This window comes from Gracilinanus agilis, chromosome X (assembly GCF_016433145.1).
Source record: "Gracilinanus agilis isolate LMUSP501 chromosome X, AgileGrace, whole genome shotgun sequence".
Classification (NCBI taxonomy): Eukaryota; Metazoa; Chordata; class Mammalia; order Didelphimorphia; family Didelphidae; genus Gracilinanus; species Gracilinanus agilis.
In genome coordinates this window covers 3,713,418-3,737,732 of record NC_058136.1, presented here as the reverse complement: position 1 = coordinate 3,737,732, position 24,315 = coordinate 3,713,418, and the positions used below count along the sequence as shown (strand labels likewise).

The 24,315-nt window shown below is 38.4% G+C and overlaps 1 protein-coding gene across 1 annotated transcript in view; it reads left to right on the top strand.

Annotated features, from left to right (window-relative positions):
- Positions 1-24,315, top strand: part of IL1RAPL2 (interleukin 1 receptor accessory protein like 2) — a 550,737-nt gene that overhangs the window by 65,290 nt on the left and 461,132 nt on the right. The window lies entirely within an intron of this gene.

Genomic DNA, 24,315 nt, shown 5'->3' with positions numbered 1-24,315 from the left:
TGGTCACAAGCTCTTGAGGAGTTCAAATCTGAGATTATGAGAAAGATGGAAGGGATCTGGCAAGAAAATAACAGTTTAAAAGGCAGAATTTCAAAATTAGAAAGTAAGGCTCAGAAATCTAATGAATTGATAAGCAAATTGAAGACCAGAAATGGCCAGCTGGAAGCCTCAAAGAACCAAACAGACCAGACTGAAAAGGAAAACCAAAAAATTATAGCTGAAAACCAGTCTATAAAGGCTAGACTTGGGCAATTTGAAAAAGATGCCCCCAAATCAAAAGAATTAATAAGCAAATTGGAGACCAAAATCAAACAGCTTGAAAACAGGATAGACCAAATTGAAAAGGAAAATCAAAAGAATATAGCAGAAAACCAGTCTCTAAAGACAAGAATTGGACAAGTAGAAGCCAATGATCTATCAAGACGGCAAGAACAAATAAAGCAAAGTCAAAAGACTGATAAACTAGAAGGAAACATGAAATATTTCACTGAGAAAATGACAGATCAAGAAAAAAAGTTTAGAAGAGGTAATTTGAGAAGCATTTGTCTTCCTGAAAACACAGAAATTAATAGAAATTTGGACTCCATACTAAAGGAAATTATTCAGCAAAATTCCCCTGAAGTTCTACAACAAGAGGGCAATATAGACATTGAAAGGATCCATAGATCACCCTCTACACTAAACCCTGAAAAGACAACCCCCAGGAATATAATAGCCAAATTCAAGAGCTTCCAAGTAAAAGAGAAAAATTTTACAAGAAGCCAGAAAGAGACAATTCAGATATCAAGAAGCACCAATCAGGATCACACAGGATCTGGCAGCCTCCATGTCTTGGAATATGATATTCAGAAAGGCAAGAGAGCTGGACCTTCAACCAAGGATCACCTACCCATCAAAACTGACTATATACTTCCAGGGGAAAGTATGGGCATTCAACAAGATAGAAGATTTCCAAGCATTTGCACAGAAAAGACCAGGACTAAATGGAAAGTTTGGTATCCAACCACAAAAACCAAGAGAAACATGAAAAGGTAAATAAGAAAGAGAGGGGAAAGAAAGAAAACTCTTATTTTTAAATTTGCCTCTTTAAGGGCTTCAATAAGATCTAATTATTTGTATTCCTATATGGAGAAATGTTATCTGTAATTCTCTGTAGTTAACGCTATTCATTATTATAGTATCCACTAATATAGTAATTAGAAGAATTATTCACAGGGAGAGGTTGGGGTACTAAATGGTCTAAGATGATAAGTGGGGTGGGTGGGAAAGAGGGGGATGAATAGTAGATGGTACCAAGAGAAACTTAAATGAATAAGAAAAATAGGATATTCTCTTACACACGAAGAGTGCATGGGAAGGGGAGGGGACGAATACTATTATAAGAAGAAGAGGAAGAGAGCATTAAGAGATAACATTTAAACCTTACTCTCAGTGGAATTAACCCTGAGAGGGAAGAGTAGCTATATCCATTGAGATATAAAACTCTATCTAACCCTACTGAGAAAGTCAGAAGAGATAAACCAAGGGGAGCAGAGGAGTGGGGAGGTCAAAAAATGGAGGGGAGGAGAAGGGAGAGGAAATTCATTAGGTCTTAAAAATAAAAATAGGGGAATAACAAGGGAGGGGGTAGAAAGGGTAGTAAATCAAGGGAGGGGACAAGGGTTACTGGTTTAAAACAAATCACTGGTTTAAAAGGAAATAGCCTAAGAAGAAGGGGTAGAACTAAGAGAGGATACCAAAATGTTGGGGAATACATAACTGATAATTAGAACTCTGAATGTGAATGGGATGATTCATTATACTAAATTAAAAAGCTTTTGTACAAACAAAAACAATGTAGTCAAAATCAGAAGGGAAGCAAGAAATTGGAAAAAATCTTTATAACAAAAATCTCTTACAGGGGTCTAATTACTCAAATATACAAGGAGTTAAATCAATTGTATAAAAAATCAAGCCATTCCCCAAATCGATAAATGGGCAAGGGACATGAATAGGCAATTTTCAGATAATGAAATCAAAACTATCAATAAGCACATGAGAAAGTGCTCTAAATCTCTAATAATTAGAGAAATGTAAATCAAAACAACTCTTGAGGTACCACCTCACACCTATCAGATTGGCTAAAATGATAGTAGGGGAGAATAATGAATGTTGGAGGGGATGTGGCCAAATTGGCACATTGATGCATTGCTGGTGGGGTTGTGAACTGATCCAACCATTCTGGCTGGCAATTTGGAACTATGCTCAAAGGGCTATAAAAAAATGCCTGCCCTTTGATCCAGCCCTTTGTTGGGTTTGTACCCCAAAGAGATCATGGATAGACAGATTTGTACGAAAATATTTATAGCCGCGATTTTTGTGGTGGTAAAAAGCTGGAAAACATGGGTATGCCCTTCAATTGGGGAATGGCTGAACAAACTGTGGTATATGCTGGTGATGGAATATTATTGCACTAATAGGAATAATAAAGTGAAGGAATTCCATGTGAACTGGAAGGACCTCCAGGAATTGATGCGGAGTGAAGGGAGCAGAGCCAGAAGAACATTGTACACTGTGGTAAAATTGAATGTGATGGACTTCTGTACTGGCAGCAATGCAATGATCCACAACAATTCTGAGGGACTTATGGAAAAGAACCCTACCCACATTCAGAGGAAGAACTACAGGAAGGGAAACACAGAAGAAAAGCAGCTGCTTGAACACATGGGTTGGGGAAGACATGATTGGGGATGTAGACTCGAAACTGCCACACTAATACAAGTATCAACAATTTGGAAATGGGTCTTGATCGATGACACATGTTAAAACCAGTGGAAATGCACATCGGCTATGGGGGGGAGAGGTTGGGAGGGTGAAGGGGAAAGTAAGAGCATGAATCATGTAACCATGATAACTTTTCTAAAAAATAAAAATTATTTAAAAAATTTAAAAAAAATAAAAAAAAATTTGGCATGTTCTTAGGAGCTACTATTTTTTCTGTCCGTCCTTTGAAAAGTAACAATGACCCCTTTTCTGACCTATTTCCACTAAAGTGATCATCATCATCACCATTTGATAGTTTGAAAAATACTTTATAGTTAATAGCTCATAATAACTAAGAACCAACATGTAGTGTTTACTATGTGCCAGGCACTGGGCTAAGTGCTTTATACTTATCATTTCATTTGATTATTAGAACAGCCCTTAGGTGTTCATTGCTATTATTATCCACATTTTATAGATTCTGTAGCTGAAAGAGGCTAAGAGATTTTCCCAGGTTCAGTTAGCTAGTAAGTGACCGAGACTGGATTTTAACTCAGTTCTTCCCAACTCTAGGCCCGGTGCTCTATCTGCTGTACTTCCTAGTTTCCCTTTATATTATTACTATGTTATATTAATTATTACTACTACTAATAAATAAATAATAATTATTAATTATATTCATATATTCATATATATATCATTTGATCCTTATGACAAACCTATGAGTTATGGACTATTATTATTCCCATTTCAAAGAAGAGAAGACAAAGGGAGATCAAGTGACTTGTTCAAGGTCATACATATATCTGGTGTGCATCTCAGGCAGGATTTGAACTCAAGGTCTTCCTGACTTCAGCTTCAACTCTCTATTCACCAAACTGCCTGACTGACAATTCCCAAACTTGTCAGAATGAATAGGCTTAGTAGGGTTTTGCTTTGGACAAGAAACAAGAACAAAACCATCATGTGGGCTCAGGCATAGTACCAGTATTCACGCTGCTGAGGACCACTCAGGCATTCTTTGTAGGCTTCACTCTGAAAGCCACTACCCAAAAGTCTGGAGAGACTCATGAACCTTGAGAGTTGAGGTTGTAACCCACACTCCCTTCCATGATGGCAAAGCTCAAAGGCAAAGTATAACAAGCAATACCTACCCCATACACCTGGTTTGAAGTGACCTAGGATTTTGATACCAAAGTCAGATACACTTTAATACAAGTGTCATCAGGTAATTTTTGCAGGGCTCTGGATACCCTCACCTCCTGGGGAATATAGGCTTCCAACTTCCTGAACTGGTATGTGCCACACCCTTGGAAGATATCAGGTCTCCTGGACACAGTTGGAGTTATTGACAGATGGATTTCTTAGGGCATATTCAGAGCCAAGACATGAGACACCCATGTGAATAGTTGTTTAAACTTGGAAGAAGGAAAACAGCCACCATGGAAGTTCCCTAGGATAGGGAACATATACATTGGAGAGAGAGACCTCTGTCCATTTAAATTTAATCCAGTCATCATGTTTGAAGTGCCTAGAAGCTGAAAGTGCTGCCAGCTAAGGGGGAATCAGAAAAGGCGTTGTGTATATGGTGGCCTCTGAGCTTGTCCTTGAAAGGAACTAGGAATTCTAAAGTATAGAGGTGAGGCCAGGCAGGAGATAAAGCCCTGTGCAAATGCATGGAGGCTGAAGATGGAATTCTCATTCCACAAGACTTTACAATATATAGAGTTCACAAAGGGCAGCGTGGTAGCACAGTGGCTAACATCAGACCTGGAGTCAGGAAGACCTGAGTTCAAATGTGGCCTCAGACACTTACTAGCTCTGTGACCTTGAGCAAGTCACTTAACCCATCTGCCTCAGTTTCCTCATCTGTAAAATAAGGTAGAGAAGGAAATGGCAAACCACTCCAGTATCTTCGCTAAGAAAACCTCAGATAGGGTCACCAAGATTTGGAAATGAGTGCAAAATGACTAAACAACAATAGAGTTCACAAAGGTCAGCAGTATGAAATAAAGGTTGTTATGAAGGTTATAAACAGATTGTGGAGGACCAGCTACATGTTCTTTTTTTCTAGAGGAAATTCGAAGTCACTTGGGGCTTTTGAGCAAGGGCGTTACACAGTCAAACCCAGGCTTTAGGAAGATTTTTTTCACAGTTGTGTAGTTGATGGATCAAGGAGATTAGGAACTATAAGGAGGGAGGCCAATTAGTAGGCTACTACAGTAGCTCAATTAATGGGCTATTAGGATCTGAACTGGCTACATAAGAAGAGGAAAGGAACAAGATGCTAGGGAGTTAGAATTGATAAGAATTTATAACTGACTAAATCTTAGGAGAGCCTTCTTCAGTGGGGACAATACTGGTACTCTCACTAGAAAGATGATAGTGTGGAAGACTGTTTAGAGGGGAAGTTACTGAGTTCTGTCCTAGACAAGATGAATTTTCAAAATGCTTAAGGGACTAAGGGACAACCAGGTTTTGAATTCAGGAGAGAGAATGCAGCTGGCTGTATAGAACTGAGAGTCATCTATATCGATACAATTGACCCCAGGGGAACCAATAAAATCATCAAAAGAGAAGAGAAGAGGCCCCTGGACATAGTCTTAGAGCAGAGGCGTCAAACACACAGCCCATGGGCTGTATGTGGCATGCAACAATCCCCAGTGGGCCAGAGCCTGATTAAACCGTAATTGGGAAATATTTAAAAAGATAAACAAAAATACAATAAAATAAAGATAACAAGATGTTTTAAAACCAAGTCAGCATGAAGTCTGCAGGAATCTTCTATATGGATATGTGTGTAGGATTTAAATTAATTTCCAACTCTCCAAGAATTATATTTTTATGAAGTTTATTAATAATCACTTGAAGTAGAAGGAATAAAAAGGAAATAGAAGTAAAAACAAATAATTATTTAACAAAATCAAGACCACATGACTAAGTTCTCCTTGACTGTTTAAAAACCCACTCTACCAAAGCTCCAACAGGAAGACAAGAGCTCGAGAGGCAGGGCTACACCAAATTTGTATCCTCCGTATGTCAGCACGTAACATGAGGAGAGTTGTAGTTTATAGGGTAACAGATTCTAATTACACAATCCTCCCTGTGATCCTTTGGGAGACTAGTCTCCCCAATGGATTATTTAAATATAACTATCTTATACCTCTAAAGATCTTCTAACTAAAGGTGCATACAATATTGCACTTTCTAAGAGGAAACTACAATAGTTAGAGGTAAGAGGGAAATAGAAGAGAGAGAGCAAAACCAATGTTTGCTAGGTGCAATGACAAAAATCCAATTAGAGAGCAGTCTCCTTTGGCATAATAGTTTACATTCAAAATAAACGCGTTTAACCCCCCACAGTTCAATTTCACTACATCCCAAAGTTCATTCTGGATCTTTTGGTGCAGTATGTGGTTTCTGCAAGCATTTTCATGATGCCTTCTCCAAGCAGTTCACTTTCTTGATTCAGGGAGGTAGCAAGTTCCTTATCCTAAAATTACTGAGCCATGCTTGCAATTCTACTTATTAAATTGGTTGCAAATCTACTTCCTGTTTGGAAGAGTAAGCTTCCTTCCCCTCCCCCCAGGGGTAAAAAATGCCAAGGGCCACGTGACACCTCAGCCTCCACCCCCAGATCCAGAAGCATGGAAGCTCCACTGGGTTAGTTTAAAATCAACCTAGGAGGTAAATGGGGGTGGGCAGCTGCTAGTCTAGAAAGCCTTTCAGGTCGAAGCTACCACAGGCTTGAGAGACCCACATGGGCTGGGGGGGGGCGGGGATGAATGGAGTTAAGAGGGTGGAAGCGTCTTCTCAGGTAAAAACCTTTAGGAGGCTGATTGTTGCCTAAAAGAAACACCTGGGCTTTCAAGGCACTCAGCTGTTCACAGTGTAAGGGAAAGAAGGATTTAATACTTTACCAGCAACAGCAGCAGGAGGAGGAAGAGCTGAGACTGAGACTGCAATGGCAGGTGGGACCACTCAGGTAATAAACAGGGAGGCAGGAGCAGCAGCAGCAACAGCAGCAGGAAACAAGGCAGACAGGCAGAGATGCCACCACTACTCTCCTGAGGGAAAAGGCTAAAAAGCCATGGCAGGAGAAACGTGGTTTCTTTTCAAACTAATTTACTCAGAGAGAATTAAGGGTTCTAAAACCTACTTCTGGTCATCATAAATGTAGGTTTTAAATTAATTTCCAACCCTCCAAGAATTATATTTTTATGAAGTTTATTAATAATTACTTGAAGTAGAAGGAATAAAAAGGAAATAGAAGTAAAGAAAACCTAATTATTTAACAAAATTAAGACCACATGACTAAGTTCTCCTTGCCTGTTTAAAAAACCCACTCCACCAAAGCTCTGACAGGAAGACAAGAGCCCAAGAGGGTAGGGCTACACCAAATTTATATCATCCCTATGTCAGCACATAATGTGAGGAGAGTGGGGCGCTGGGAATTGTAGTTTTTAGGGTAATCAATTCTAATTATACATGTGGCTCTCATTTCTCTTTTGAGTTTGACACTACTGACTTAGAGGACACTTGGAATTGTGAGATGGAAGATGATTGACTTGTTAAGTGACATCAGATATCTCCTAGTCAAACCCCCCTTCATTTTATAAGGGAAGATGATTTAACCTACCCATGATCACAGCAGATTCACAGACTCCAACTGGTAAGGGCCAAGGAAAAGTCATCTACAAATAGTAAATGACTTGCCCAGAGTCACACAGCAGTTACCTTAGGTCAGTCTTCTGAAGTGTGGAATGGACTTTGTCAAAGCCAAGTGCCCTGACTCCATGTCTAGGGCACTTTCCACTGCACTTAATTCCTCCATGTTTATTCTGTGCTTATTAAAGGATTCTTTATTGAATGATTGATTGATGTTAGGGATGGATGAGCATCTTTTATGCTTACTGCTCCAACTCCCTATCCAAGGCTCTTTGTTCAGATCAACCATCTCCTCTTGTTCCAAGCTCCACATCAGGCAAGGCCATAGTTATATAATCTCTCTTAAATCACTGATGCTCTGGAGCCTTCTTGACACTAAAGTGGTTTGGGAAGGTCAGTACTCTGAACTATTTTTATTGTAAGGTCATAGACAAGAACATTCTTGGTTAGATTAGTTTTCTCAATGACTACTGTGAATGAGGTCTGCTATTGCAAGTACAAGGGTCAAAGATGTGCTAAGAAACCTTCCTTGCCTAGTTAAATCTGATGTCAGTTACTAACTGCTGATGATTCACTTAGACCCAACTGATATGCACAGGAGAACTGTTCAAAAAGCCTTGCTCAGGTTTATGAAGACTTGGGCAAAAAAATACTACAAAAGCAGTATTTTTGTCACTGCTGCCAATCCAAGGAATGGAATTCAAAAGACAGTAAGATTTCATAAATGAAAAATTTGGTTAAGATGACAGTATCTTAAAAAGTTACAAGAATAATAGATGGTTGGACAGGAATAGGTTACACTTCATACAAGAATGTATTTACCATGCATCTTGTGAATATAATCCAAAAAACTTTGATTTAGAAAGGAAGAGGAAGGGAGAAACCAACTTATGTGAATACACCCACCTAGATATCAGAGAGAATAGCTACAGTGAAGAGTAGTTGAGATACCTAGAAGTTCATAGGAGGCAAGATTAAAGAAAGAAGACAATAATAAAATCCCTGACCATAGATGTCTACATAGAGCCGATGGTTTTAGATATATACTGTTTATTATTTTTATGAAAGGCCTATCTATTCCTATAATTTCTAGTGCTTTCAATAGGAATGAGTGTTGTATTTTGTCAAAGGCTTTTTCTGCATCTATTGATATAATCACATGATTTCTATTGGTTTGGTTGCTGATATGGTCAATTATGTGGATGGTTTTCCTAATATTAAATCATTCTTGCATTCCTGGTATAAATCCTACCTGATCATAGTGAATAATCCTCATGGTTGCTTGCTGGAGTCTTTTTGCTAGTATTCTATTTAAGATTTTTGCATCTATGTTTATTAAGGAGATTGATCTGTGGTTTTCTTTCTCTGTTTTCAGTCTTCCTGGCTTTGGAATCAGTACCATATTTGTGTCACAAAAGGAATTTCAAAGAACTCTTTCTCTGCTTATTTTGACAGTCTGTATAGTTTCTCCTTTAAAAATCTGGATGCTATACCATTTTGTGTATACATGTTGAGTACTGCTATTTCTTCATTGTTCTTATTCTCTTTTATCTGGATGTAATTACTTCCCCTATCTCCTTTCATCAGATCTATTTTTATTTTGGCTTTTTCAGATATCATGATTGGGACTCTTGCCTTCTTTTTCTCAGTTTATGCCCAATAAATTTTGCTCCAGCATCTCACCTTTACCCTGTGTGTGTGTCTACCTGCCTCATATATGTTTCTTGTAGAAAACATATGGTAGAATTTTGGTTTCTAATCGACTCTACTATCTGCTTCCATTTTATAGGTGAGTTCACCTCATTCGCATTCAGAATTATGATTACCAACTGTGTATTCCCCATCATTTTAATTTCCTCTTTAGTCCTACCCTTTCTTCTTTCGCTATTTCCTTCTACACCAGTGTTTTGCTTATAATCAATCCCCCAATCCCCACCCTTATTTTACTTTCCTTCCCAACCCCTCCCTTCTTATTCCCCTTTTATTTTTCTTTAGGGTCTATTAAATTCCCCCCTCCTTTTCCCTCCCTTTTGATACTTCCCACCTCACTCCCCACCTTGGTTTTTCCCGCTCGACTTCTCTGTAGGTTAAGATAGAATTCTGTACCCCAATGGATCTAGCTGTTCTTCCCTCTCAGAACTGATTCCACTGAGAATAAAGTTTAAATTAAACCTATAACCACTTTCTTCCTCTCCTTCTTATAATAGTGTTTTCCCCTCCCACTCCCATGAGCCACTTTATGTGGTATAATTTATCCTATTTTCATCTTCCTTCAAGTTTCTCTTGTTTCCATCTTCTATTCCCCCTCCCTTTTTCACATATAGCCTCTGCCTATGAATAATTCTTCTATCTGCTATGATTGTGAAAACAATTTTTGAGAGTTACAAATATCATTTTCCATATAGGAATATAAACAATTTGACCTTACTGAAACCCTTAATTTTTTTTCTTTCTTATTTACCTTTTCATGTTTCTCTTCAATTTTCAATTTGGACATCAAATTTTCCAATTAGTTCTGGTCTTTTCTTTAGTTATGCTTTGAAATCTAATGTTTCATTAAATGCCCTCACTTTCCCCTAGAAGTACATAGTTAATTTTTATGGGTAGGTGATTCTTGGTTGTAGATCCAATTCCCTTGCCTTCTTGAATATCATATTCCAAGCCTTGAGGTCCTTTAATGTAGAGGCTGCCAGATCTTGTGTAATTCTGACTGGGGCTTCTTGATATCTGAATTGCCTCTTTCTGGCTGCTTGCAATATTTTCTCCTTGGCTTGGATTCTCCTTGGCGATTACATTCCTGGGGGTTGTCTTTTGAAGATTTAATGTAGAGAGTGATTTATGGACTCTTTTCTATGTCTATTTTGCCCTCTTGTTCAAGATCATCAGGGCAGTTTTCTTGGACAATTTCTAGTAATATGATCTGTTTTCTAGGGAAGTTGTCTTTTCAATGAGATATTTCATGTTTACTACTATTTTGTTATTATTTTGACTTTGTTTTATCAATTCTTGCTGTCTTGTGAGATCATTAGCTTCTACCTGTCCAATTCTAGTCTTTAAGGACTGGTTTTCAGCTATGATCTTTTGATTTTCCTTTTTGGTTTGTTCTGTTTATTATCTTCATTTCCCAGCCAGAAGTCTGAGTAAGGAGGGCAGGCAACTCTTTGTGTAGGGAGCTACAAAAGATTTTTCCCTGAGGATATTTTCCCAGTCTCTACAGAGTCTGCTTTGGGAAGCCTGTCTCAGCCCTATCTGAGCACCCAGGCTATGTGTTCCTCAGCCTCAGGTCCCAAGTCTCTCTGCCAAGGCCTTGCACTACCCTCAGGGGTACGTCTGTGGTGCCCTCAGCCATCCCCTGAGAATTTAGAGATTGCTCTGGTCCTTGCTCTGACTCTGGTGCAGTAGGTGGTGTTGGGGAGGTGTGATCAGCTTGTCCTTTGGTAGGTGTAATTTTACCCCCTTATAGTGTGGAAATGCCCAAACCCTGCTTACCTTCAAGGCTGCATCCCTTGGCAGAGCCCCTTCATTCATCTAATTTTGATTTGTGTCCTTTTGAGCCACTTTATTTTGATCCGTTGTGAGGAAAGGAAGCCCCTTCCTTCTATTCTGCTGCCATCTTAGCCTGGAAGTCTAGGGAATATTTAGAATGGCAAGCAGTGACCATAAAGAACAAGTCAGTCAATCAGGTGTGCCAGACACCATGACAAACACTGAGGATACTGCAAAAGACATTCCCTGCTGTCAAGGAGCTCCAAATCCAATCATAGAGACAACATGAAAACACCATATACAAAGAAGAGATGTCTTGGATAATTTGGGCTGAATCTCAAAGAGAAGATTTAAGATGAAAGATTATCAAAAGGCTTCTTGTAGAAAGTGAGACATTAGCTGTTACTTGCAAGAAGCTAGGAAGTTCAGGAGACTGAGGTGTGGAGGGAGAGAGTTCTAGGAATTGGAGTCAACCTTTGAAAATGGTTAGAATCAGGATTTGGAATGTTGTATTATGTCCTAGGATTTAGTAACTTTAATTAGGCTGTAATGGTAGCAAGGTCCAGGTTGTGGGGTCTTTAAAATATTTGATCCTTGAAGTGATAGGAACCATTGGTGTTTAATGAGTTGTGTGTGTGCGTGCATGCATGCATGCATGCGTGCATGTGTGTGTGTGTGTGTGTGTGTGTGTGTGAGAGAGAGAGAGAGAGAGAGAGAGAGATGAGATGAGATGAGATGAGATGAGATGAGATGAGATGAGATGAGATGAGATGAGATGAGATGAGCTGAGCTGAGCTGAGCTGAGCTTTAGGAATATCAAGTATATGTTGAGGCTATCAGGTAGATGAGAATTTAGCCACTTATTCTCTTTGGTCCAAGAAGTAAGACCTAGGAGCAATAATGCCAAGATGCAAAGAGGCAGTTTTAGGACTGCAGAAAGGAAAACTTCCTGACAATAAAGACTTATCTAAAAATGTAATGGGCTTCCCATGGGAATGGCAACGGGTTCCCCTTTCCTACTGGAGGCATTTCATTAGGTCCTCCCTTGATTCATGCTTCAAGGGATGAAACTCCTTTCCCAATACTTCTGAATGTGGATGGTTCTTTGTAGATTTGCAAGATTGAATTACCATGTTATTTAGTACAGGATTATGGGAGTGTGGCCTTGAAAATTCTCAATTATTTTGCCTAAAACTTAAAGCAGTTCAATGACTTGCTCAATGTCAACAGAATTAGTAGCAGAGCTTGGATTCAAACTTAGATCCTTTGAGTCCTTGGTACAGTGATTTACCACTGTATTCTACTCCTACCCCTAGACCAAAACAAATTCCTTCATGGAAAATTGGTTTTGTTCTCAAATCACTAACTTCACATGTACCAAAGATGCTTAAATTGGAATAAGGAAGAAGAGTCATGAGGAATAAATAGCTCCTACTTGCCTCTGTTCAGTCTTTTCCATCACCTATTCATAGAAAAAGCTGTGAGTAAATTCCTAAGGAAGAAGTGAAAGATGGGAGTGAGTTTGTTGAATCAAAGATTGCCAGAAGTCACGAAGGGCATTTGAGACCCTCTTATCCAACTCCCTGAGGCATTTTCCATGGGAATTGCCCAAAGTCACATAGCAAGTTCCTACTAAGACCAGGTCTGGGTCAGCCCAGGTGCCCCGACATTCTGTCCTATCTTCTTTTATCTGCATCATGGTACACACAATTTTTAGCCATAAACAATATGATTGCATAGGACAATTAATGGTAATCTGCCTAGGCCGATGCCTATAGACCAGTGATTCCCAAAGTGGGCGCCACTGCCCCCTGGTGGGTGCTACAGCAATCCAGGGGGGGCGACGATGGCCATAGGTGCATTTGGGGGTGGTGAATAACTGTAAGGGGGTGGTGATAGTATGTGACAGGGGGCGCTAAGTAATATTTTTTCTGGAAAGGGGGTGGTAGGCCAAAAAAGTTTGGGAACCACTGCTATAGATCAACCCAAGGTCTGGTGCATACGAGAGCCAGTTGTTGATCTTCTGAGGTTGGTGCTTGGGCATGATTTTGTCTAGCACAGTGCCTCACATATAGTGGATTCTTAATAAATGCTTGCTAATTGGTCCAGCTTGTCAAGCTTATCAAGAATGGAGTCACTCCCACCTATAAGAGTTCTGTTGCTAAGGTCAAATTCTGTCCCTGATTCTCTCACACACTATTCTCTGTGCCTGCCATAATATGACCCATTTTTCTTGGTGAGATATCAGCTCCACCTGAATTCTCATTAAGCTCCTCTGTCTTAGAACTGAATCACAGTATCATAAATAAGAGGATCCTTGATCCATAGTAGGAAGGAACCTGAGATTCCCTAGAGTCCAATACACTCATTTTACAGAAGAGGAAACCAAGGTCCCTAGAGACTTTACCAAAACTACACATGTGGTCATAGATCTTAACAGAACTTCAAAGGCCATATACATCAGTCACTTCATTTTACAGAAGGTGAAACTGAGACCTAGGGATATGAAATGACTTCATAGTTTCATAGATCTATAAGTAAACTGTATCTCAGTGGCCAGCAAGCTGAGCCCTCTCATTTTATAAGTGAGGAAATTAAGTATTAGAGAGGCAAAGGACCTTGGCCAAGGTCACAGGGATAGAGACCTAGGATTTCATTGGCATAAGTTCTCCAGTGCAAGGCAGCATCTTGTCTTCAATTCCTGTTCAAAGAGTGTTGAAGACCTAAGTGATATGTCACACAGACAGTATGGGACAGAGGCAGGAACTGAACTCAGGTCCTCTAGTTCCAAAACAAATGTTCTTTCCTCATTTCCATGGTGCCTTTCTGTGGAAGAATAGTCCTATGCTAGCCAGATTCACAGATCAGCCTGATCCCTTCTTAGGCAGTGATCTCCCAAGGGGTTCAAGTTCCCAGAGGGCATCCTGAAGGTCAGCAAAACATTTAACCAGGTGGAAAAGATGACAGAGATAGATCAGCTTTTCCTTCATGGATAGGGGCCACAATTTGCTGGTATTAGAGAAGGAAAGAATCCCATAATGACAAGTAAAATAATTGTGCGTTAGGCAGAAAAATGAGGAAGCCATCAGAGAAAATGCAGGCATGAATGGAAATTCATGCAGACCCTCCCTCTTCTCTCCTCAGCCAAGGAGCTGTTGGCAAAGTGTCAGGGCCATCTGATTCTGGTAAAGAAGTCATCTGGTATCCAAGGCTCAGTTCAGAAATCCCACCATAAGTTGCCAATGAGTGTGCTACTCTCTCCCTTGTCTTGACATACTTTTTATCAATTAATTTCTGCATTTCGTGGCTCTCAGTCAACTCTATCCAGTAGTTCACCATTCCCTTTGGAAAAAGGAGTGGGGTGGATATGACCAGACTCATATGCAATAGAAGAGAAAAAGTCATTTCTGTAAAACTAATATTCCAGGTAAACTTGCTATTTGCAGGAAAACGTTTCATTTTTGCTGCTCTTCATCTGGATTTTTTCACAAAGAAAATGTGGTTCAGGAAGATCTTCTGGCCACAAAGTAGAAATGCTCTGCCAGTGAAACATGGCTTTAATCGATTTAAGAATTGGGATCTTTAAGACACAGCATGGTAGAGTACATCTAAAAAGCAACAAATTCGAAGGCAAAGGGTTCAAATTGCAGCTCTGTTGCTTACATCCCCTGGGAACCTGAGCAAGTTTCTTCATTTCTCTGAGCCTGTTTCCTCCTCTGAAAAATGGGTACAACATTTCATAAACTATTTGCTTCCCCAGATGGTCACAAGGAAAAATGAGTAACTATGGTTGTTGCCTTCAAATGGGAATCAAGCCTTATTTCAGGACTCTCTCTTAAGAGGCTTGAAGGTTTATAGCCTTGGGTTTCTTTTTCTTGGCAGGAAAATGAATGGAGAAGCTTTGAAACAGGCAGAATGGCCATGAAGAACAATGGGTTTCATTCAGCCACATAATAGTTCATCTGTCCTTCTGCCACTCCCTTCTCAGTCTCACTTTCTTTATTTCTAAGGGACAATAATAGCACCCACCTGACTGTTGTGAGAATTAAATAAGACAAAATGTAAGTTGTGCTGCATACTATAAAGCATTGTGTTATCATTTTGTTTGTATTGTCCTTACTTATGCATTTGCCTTCATCTCCCTATTAGCCTTTTAGATCCTAAATGATTATGCCTAATTCTTTTCCATTTATTTTAATAGTTTCCATCTTAGTCTGACCTTCTGAAAAATGGAGATATATGTAAATATATGTAAAAGGGAGCAGCTAGGTAGTGCAGTGGCAGAGTACTGGGCCTGGAGTCCGGAAGATGAGTCTTCCTAAATTCAAATTCAGTCTCAGACACCTACTAGCCTTGTGACACTGGGCAAGTTACTTAACCCTCTTTGACTCAGTTTCTTCCTTTGTAAAATGAGCTGGAGATAGGAATAGCAAACTACTCTCGTATCTTTGCCAAGAAAACCTCCAATGAGATGATGAAGAGTCAGTCAGACACAACTAAACAACAAAATGGAGATAATGGTAGATAACCATACTATCCATTGGGGTTTTCTTGGCAAAGATATTGGAGTGGCTTGCCATTTCCTTCTCCAGTGAATTAAGGCAAATAGTCATAAGTTAAGTGACTTGCCCAGGATCACATAGCTAGAAAGAGGCTGAGGCTAGATTTAAACTCAGGTCTTCTTAACTCCAGGCCTAGCTCTCTATCCAGAGTCATCTAGCCTTCTAATAATAGCATCTACTTGACACAATTGTTGTGAAGATCCAGGTTTAGTCCTATGTACAGTACTTTGCAAACATTAATGTACTATGGAAATGTTAGCCATTATCATTAGTTACTATTGTTTTATCTTTGTATTCCATTTAGTGCCCAACACATGGTCCTGTACATAGTGGGCAATATTTAAATTAGAATCAGTCTTAAGGATAGAGCATGTTACCAGAGAGGCAGTAGTGTTTTTCAATGGGTAGGGCTAAACCGCACCCCTCAGACTTATTATACAGCTTATTAGAAGAGAGGAGACATATTTACTTCCACCAACAATTGGATATGCCATCCCCCAAATTCGCTGAACTTTCAGGATATCCTAAGATCACTGGTCATGACGGGACTGCTAAGCTGAACCCCACAGATCACAATGAAATTATTATTCTCAAGAGAAATGTATTTACTAGAATTTACTAGCATATAAATTATCTGAGAATTCTGAATCCTTAATAATCTTAATTATATTAAATGCCTAGTTATTAGATTAGTACTTTTCCTCAGCCCAGTGGAACCTGCCTGAGCCTGAGAACACATGGACTTCGGGGTACCTAGCATAAGAAGAAAGACAGAAAAAGAAAGAATAGGAAAAGAGACAAACTAAGCTTCTCATCCCTAGGGAAGGGAGAGAGCTAGGGAAGATCAAGAGAATTCCATTTTCCTGCATTCAACTGGAGTAGGTGGGACAGTTAACCTGGATGTCCCTAAAGTTTTTGGACAATTTCAAGCTCTAATCACTGAAGAATTATAATCCTACAAACTTACAAAAACATCATTTAAAAGTTATTATTTCAATTTCTTTTTTATATTCATTTCATTTCATCAATAGTATATAATATTTTTTCTTTTAATTTTAATCAGACAGGGCACCCTGCCATTATTCATCGCATGTATGACTGGTGGATCAGTAGGAGGCCCCTCTCATTTGACCATCTTGATTACATGATCTACTTCCACTAGAATTTTTCTTGTGGGATCACGTCAAAACTTATTTTTATTTACATCAAAATGTTATTCTTTAAATTATCTAAGGCTGGGATTACAGAGTTTATTCAATCACAGAGCAACAGTTGAAAGTTTTGAAAAAAGTTCAAAAATTAACCAAAGTGATATTTAGCACAAGTTGATTATCAAGTTGTTTTTCAAGAAATATGATTTCTATTAAAGTTTAAGTAATCTTCCAAATGTTTCTGTAAGCTTTTAGTATTTATATTTCTGAAATTATTAAAGTTTAAAATTACACAAAGACTCTTGAAATATACTATGAAGATCAAATTAAGTACTGTGTACAGTGCTTTGCAAACATTAATGTGCTATGGAAATGTTAGCTATTATCATTAACTACTATTGTTTTATCTTTGTATACCACTCAGTGCCCAGCACATGGTCCTGTTCATAGTAGGTGGTATTTAAATTGGAATCAGTCTCATATTCTTAGTGCAAAGGCTGGCAGGGATCACTCTGAATATCTTTTATTCGTTGTTAGCAATGACCTCACACACTCATTTTCAGAAAGAAAAACATATTGTTCAGTGGGTAGCTCAGTTGACCAAAGCAGATTTCTGGTCATGTGAAGAAAGGTTGGAGGACTTGGCATTATTAATTCTGGAACAAAGAGACTCTATTTGGACTTTGCTAAATAATTTTCTTAGATCCAGAGGAATTTGTATACTTAATATCGAGAAGGAGTGGTTTCTCTGTAAGGAATGAAGAAGAGGAAGAGAGCATTGGCTATAGTCCATCACAAGGTGTCCTCAGCTAGCTGTTTTCCATGGTAATGTGATGGTTAATACCTGATACCTCCTCTTTATTTGAATGGGTAGAGGATAGTAAGATAATCCATATTTCCTCACTTGGCTCCAACTAGTGGTGATGGTTCCCAGATGTGTCATGAACAGAGGGGACAGTATATGATCATGAATATGTCAGCCCCTTCCCCAAGAAACCAGAGATGTAGTATTCGCTTAGTCACAAGGATTCATAGAAATTTTGACCTGGAAGGGACCATACTGGCCATTTAGTTGAGCCCCGCCTGACCGCACTTAACAAGTAGCCCTCTAGCCTTCTCAAAGAGTTCTAATGATGTGTAACTGGCTAAAACCTAAAAGGCCCACTCCACTTTTGTGCAACTCTAATTAATAGGAATATTTTCCTTTTACCAACCCCAAATCTACCTTGAAAAATAATTTGCAGTAGTCAATGTGTATGATAAAAAATATTGAGGAATTAAACAATGGCAAAGGCTTTAAACAGTGAGGTTAATTGTGGAGGCACTAATCCTAGCAGAGTAACCATTGAAGTAACTAAAAACATTTTCTACATTCCTTTATAGCCCCCATTTTCTTACCTCTTACTTCTAGAAGCGTTTGCAGTCTGTCTTCTGGCTCTACCTCTCAATTCAAGCTGCTTTCTTGAAAAGTTACTAGCTATTTCTTAACTGCCCAATTCAATAGCCTTTCTCTAGTGGTCATCCATGTTGACCTCTGTAGGTTTGGCTACTCTCCTCCTGGATATTCTTTTGTACTTTTCTTTTATAAAGCTGTTTTTACCTGGTTCTCTTTCTATCTACCGTACTTCATTCTTCTGTGATGACACATTATCATGGTCAATCATTTAACAATCATGTATTAAGCACTTACTGAATGCTAAGCTGAGAGAATAAAAAACAACAACAAAGAATGGAACAATTGCTATTCCCCCCAAGTTTCTATTCTATAAGAGACAAAAAGCTCGTGTATAAGTATATGCAGAGGAGGCAGCTAGGTGGTTCAGTGGATAGAGAGCCAGGCCTGGAGACAGGAGGACTTGGGTTCAAATTTGGCCTCAGACACTTCCTAGCTGGGTAACCCTGGGCAAGTCACTTAATCCTCATTGCCTTGCCCTTACAAATCTTCTGCCTTAGAACAAATACACAGTATTGATCTAAGAAATAAGGTAAGGGTCTTGGGGGGAAAGTATATGCAAAATAACCATGGGATAAATTGGGAGGGCGGGTACTAGGCTTATTTGAAGAGTATTTCATCTAGTAGATTGTGCTTGAGTTAGTCTTTTTTAGAAAAAATTTCCATGGTTGCATGATTCATGTTCTTTCTCTCCCCTCCACCCTATCCCCACCCCTACCCCCACCCTGTTGCTGACACACATTTCCACTGGATTTTACATGTGTCATTGATCAAGACCTATTTCCATATTATTGATAGTTGCACTGGGATGGTCATTTAGAGTCTACATCCCAAATCATATCCACATCAACCCATGTGTTCAAGCAGTTCTTTTTCTTCTGTGTTTCTACTCCCACAGTTCTTCCTCTGAATGTGAATGGCGTTTTTTTCTCATAAGTCCCTCAGAGTTGTCCTGGATCATTGCATTGCTGCTAGTAGAGAAGTCCATTACATTCAATTTTACCATAGTGTATCCATCTCTGTGTATAATGTTCTCCTGGTTCTGCTCCTTTCACTTTGCATCAATTCCTATTTGTCATTCCAGTTCACATGGAATTCCTCCAGTTCATTATTCCTTTGAGCACAAGAGTATTCCATCACCTGCAGATACCACAATTTGTTCAGCCATTCCCCAGTTGAAGGGAATACCCTTGTTTTCCATTTTTTTGCCACTACAAAGAGTGCAGCTATAAATATTTTTCTACATGTCTTTTTCCTTATGATCTATTTGGGGTATAAACCCAGCAGTGGTATGGCTGGATCAAAGGGCAGAGAGTCTTTTAGCACCCTTTGGGCATAGTTCCAAATCGCCATCCAGAATGGTTGGATCAATTCACAACTCCACCTGCAATGCATTAAAGTCCCAATTTTGCCACATCCACTCCAACATTAATTAGTTTCCTTTGCTGTCATGTCAGCTAATCTGCAAGGCATGAGGTGGCACCTCAGAGTTGTTTTGATTTGCATTTCTCTAATTATAGGAAATTCAAAACACTTTTTCATGTGCTTATTGATAGTTTTGATTTCTTTATCTGAAAATTACCTATTCATTTCCCTTGCCCATTTATCAATGGGGGGGGGAAATGGCTTGATTTTTTTTTGTACAAATGATTTAGCTCCTTATATATTTGAGTAATTAGAATTTTGTCAGAGGTTTTTGTTATAAATATTTTTCCCAGTTTGTTGATTCACTTCTAATTTTGGTTACATTGGTTTTGTTTGTATGAAAACTTTTTTAAATTTAATGAAATTAAAATTATTTGTTTTACATTTTGGAATTTTTTTCTAACTCTTGCTTGGTTTTAAAATCTTTCCTTTCCCAGAGATCTGACAAGTATACTATTCTGTATTCGCCCAATTTACTTATAGTTTCCTTTTTTATATTCAAGTCATTCACCCATTTTGAATTTATCTTGGTATAGGGTGTGAGATGTTGATCTAGACCCAATCTCTCCCATACTGTTTTCCAATTTTCCCAGAAGTTTTTGATAAATAGTGCATTTTTGTCCCCAAAACTGGGCTCTTTGGGTTTATCATAGACTGTCACTTTCCCCAAGTCTATTCCCCAGATCCTCCCTTCTATCTCTTAGCCAATACCATATTGTTTTGATGACCACTGTTTTATAGTACAGTTTAAGATCTGGGACTGCTAGGCCACCTTCCTTCACATTTTTTTCATTATTTCCCTTGATATTCTTGATCTTTTTTTCTTCCAAATGAACTTTGTTATACTTTTTTCTAATTCAGTAAAAAAGTTTCTTGTAGTTTGCTAGGTATGGCACTAAATAAGTAAATTAATTTGGGTAGAATATTAATTTTTATTATGTTAGTTTCCCCTATCCATGAGCAATCAGTGTTTTTCCAATTGTTTAGATCTAATTTTAATTGTTTGGAAAGTGTTTTGTAGTTGTGTTTGTATAATTCCTGTGGTTTTTTTGGTAGATAGATTCCTGAGTATTGTATATTGTCTAGGGTAATTTTAAATGCCATTTCTCTTTCTAATTCTTACTGCTGAGATGTGTTAGAAATATATAGAAATGCTGATGATTTATGTGTGTTTATTTTGTATCCTGCAACTTTGCTAAAGTTGTTGATTATTTCCACTAGCTTTTTAGTTGATACTCTAGGATTTTTTAAGAGACCATCATATCATCTGCAAAGAGTGATAGCTTGGTCTCCTCATTGCCTATTTTAATACCTTCAATTTCTTTTTCTTCTCTAATTGCTACTGCTAGTGTTTCTAGTACAATGTTAAATAATAGAGCAGATAATGGGCATCCTTGTTTTACTCCTGATCTTATTGGGAAGGCTTCTAATTTATCCCCATTGCAGTTGATGCTTGCTGATGGTTTAAGATATATACAGTTTATTATTTTTAGGAAAGGCCCTTCTATTCCTAAACTTTCTAGTGTTTTCAATAGGAATGAGTGTTGTATTTTGTCAAAGGCCTTTTCAGCATCTATTGAGATAATCATGTGATTTTTGTTTGTTTGTTTGTTGATGTGGTCAATTACATGAATGGTTTTCCTAATATTGAACCATCATTGCATTCCTGGCATAAATCCCATGTGATCATAATGAATAACCCTCGTGATCACTTGCTGTAGTCTTTTTGCTAGTATTCTATTTAGGATTTTTGCATCTATGTTCATTAAGGAGATTGGTCTGTAGTTTTCTTTCTCTGTTTTTGAGATCAGGCTTTAGGATCAGTCCCATATTTGTGTCATAAAAGGAATTTCATAGAACTCCTTCTTTGCTTATTACGTCAAATGGTTTGTATAGTAATCAGATTTGTTGTTCTTTGAATGTTTGATAGAATTCACTTGTGTATCCATCCCGTCCTGGGGATTTTTTCTTAAGGAGTTCTTTGATGGCTTGTTCAATTTCTTTTTCTGATATTGGATTATTTAAGTGTTCTATTTCCTCTTCTGTTAATCTAGGCAATTTATATTTTTTGTAAGTATTCGTCCCTATCACCTAGATTGCTATGTTTATTGCCATATAATTGGGCAAAATAGTTTTTAATGATTGCCTTAATTTCCTCTTCATTAGAGGTGAGATCTCCCTTTTCATCTTTGATACTGTCAAATTGGTTTTCTTCTTTCCTTTTTTTAATAGATTGACCAGCGCTTTGTCAATTTTATTTGTTTTTCAAAATACCAGCTTCTGGTCTTATTTATTAATTCAATCATTCTTTTACTCTTGATTTTATTCATTTCTTTAATTTTTTGGATCTCTAGTTTAGTTTTCATCTGTGGATTTTTAATTTGTTCACTTTCCAGTTTTTTGATTTGCATGCCTAATTCATTGATCTTTGCCCTCTCTAATTTGTTAATATATGCACTCAAGGATATAAATTTCCCCATGAGGACTGTTTTGGCTGCATCCCATGGTTTGTGGTAGGATGTCTCATTGTTGTCATTCTCTTCAATGAAATTATTAATTGTTTCCATGATTTGTTCTTTAACTATCTGATTTTGGAGAATCATATGATTTAGTTTCCAATTAAATTTTGATTTGTCTATCCATCTACCCTTACTAATTATAATTTTTTATTGCATTATGATCTGAAAAGGTTGCATTTATTATTTCTGCTCTTTTGCATTTGTTTGCCATGTTTTATATGCCCTAGTATATGGCCAATATTTCTGAATGTACCATGTGCTACTGAAAAGAAGGTGTATTCCTTTTTGTCCCTATTTATTTTTCTCCACATATCTATTAACTCTAATTTTTCTAGGATTTCATTCACCTCTCTTACCTCTTTCTTATTTGTTTTTTGTTTTGATTTATCTAGATCTAATAGGGGAAGGTTCAGGTCTCCCATTAGTATAGTTTTACTATTTATTTCCTCCTTGAGCTCTGCCAGTTTCTCCTTTAGAAATTTGGATGCTATACCATTTGGTGCATACATGTTGAATGCTGATATTTCTTCATTGTCTATACTTCCTTTTATCAGGATGTAATTACCTTTCCTATCTCTTTTAACCAGATCTATTTTTATTTTGGCTTCATCAGATATCATGATTGCAACTCCTGCCTTCTTTTTCTCAGTTGAAGCCCAATAGATTTTGCCCCAACCTTTAATTTTTATCCTATGTATGTCTACCTGCTTCACATAATTTCTGTTTTCTTTTTCTGTTGTTTATTCATCTTTTTTCCTTCTTTCCCTCCTATAATTGGCTGTAATCTTGTTCCTCTGATTAATTTTCTGGATTTTTGGGTTTGGGCTATTTTGTCCTCAATGTGCTATTTCTCTGCTCTGCTGATTGATTAGGTTAAGCAGGTGGTTTTAATGAGCTGTGATGTAAAACCTTCCCCAGATTACAATAGAAATTTGTAGCTACTTTCTCTGAAGTCTATGGAGGGGTGGGGTGTTGGAGCTTCCCTGCCCTCTAAAAACTTCTTTTCTGCCCTATTGATGGAATTAAGTTATAGTGGGATTAATCTGTAGAGCTTGATGTACCCTGAGACCAAAACCTCTGGAGAAGAGGGGGGCAAGATGGAGCATTTTCGCTGTGTCTAGGTTGACCTCTCTGTGTTTCACTTCTAGCCACCTCCCTGCTGTCTGTGTTCAACACCCTGAGTCTGGCACAGCTGTGCCAGCAAGGCCCTCTCTCCAGACTAGTGCATTTGCCCACCCAGAGATTTCAGTAGCCACTGGAAACTCAGCACAGCATGTGGGGGAGGGGTCCTGGGATCTTCCTTCTTCCTTACCTTCAAACCTAACAGTTCAAGAATTCAGGCTTTTTTTGGCCTACCTCTTGAGCTGAGTCCAGCAGGAGGATCCTCCAGCTCTGTCTTGTTGTTAGATTTGGTTTTCCTTCCCCTCGAAGCACTTTGTTTTTTTTTTATTTTGGTGTGTAAGGGTATGGAGGTCTGAAGTTTTGCTCCATCTAAGCTACCATCTTCCCAGAATTCCCTTGAGCTAGTCTTGAAGGTAGAAAGGGACTCTCAGAGCTCAAAGTGAGGCATCCCAGAGACTCAGATGCCAGTGTATAAGGAACCTAGAAAAGGCCAATTTGCCAATGCCCCAAAGTTCAGAATGAAGAGATTGCTTGGGGACAGCTTGTAAATATGTTAAAAGCTAGATAGAGGCATTTATATGTGATCTTGAGAGGCAACATTGAGCCAGTGGAGTTTTGGGAATGAAATGATATAGAATATCAGCACCATACCATATCACCACCTCCTCTACACTAGGACAAGAGAATACAATTGAAGAAAACTGATCAGCACCTTGGCCTTGTTAGAAAACATAGGTGTCCCTGTTTGTCTATAGCAGTGATTCCCAAAGTGGGTGCCACCACCCCCTGGTGAGTGCTGCAGCAATCCAGGGTAGCGGTGATAGCCACAGGTGCATTTATCTTTCCTATTAATTGCTATTACATTTTTTAAAAAATTAATTTCCAGGGGTGCTAAGTAATATTTTTTTCTGGAAAGGGGGCGGTAGGCCAAAAAAGTTTGGGAACCACTGGTGGTCTATAGTCTACCTTTCTGATGAAGGTAGATGGCATGCTTCACCCTCACACCTCTGAAGTTGGTCACTTCATTGGTCAAAGATCTGAAGTTTTTCAGTGGTGTTTTCCTTTATATTTCTATGCTTATTGTATATATTTTTACTTGCTTGTGCTTTCTTCCCTCTGTATCAGTTCAGACAGTTCTTCCCATACTTTTCTTCATTCTTTGTTTCTTATAGTGCATATATATATAT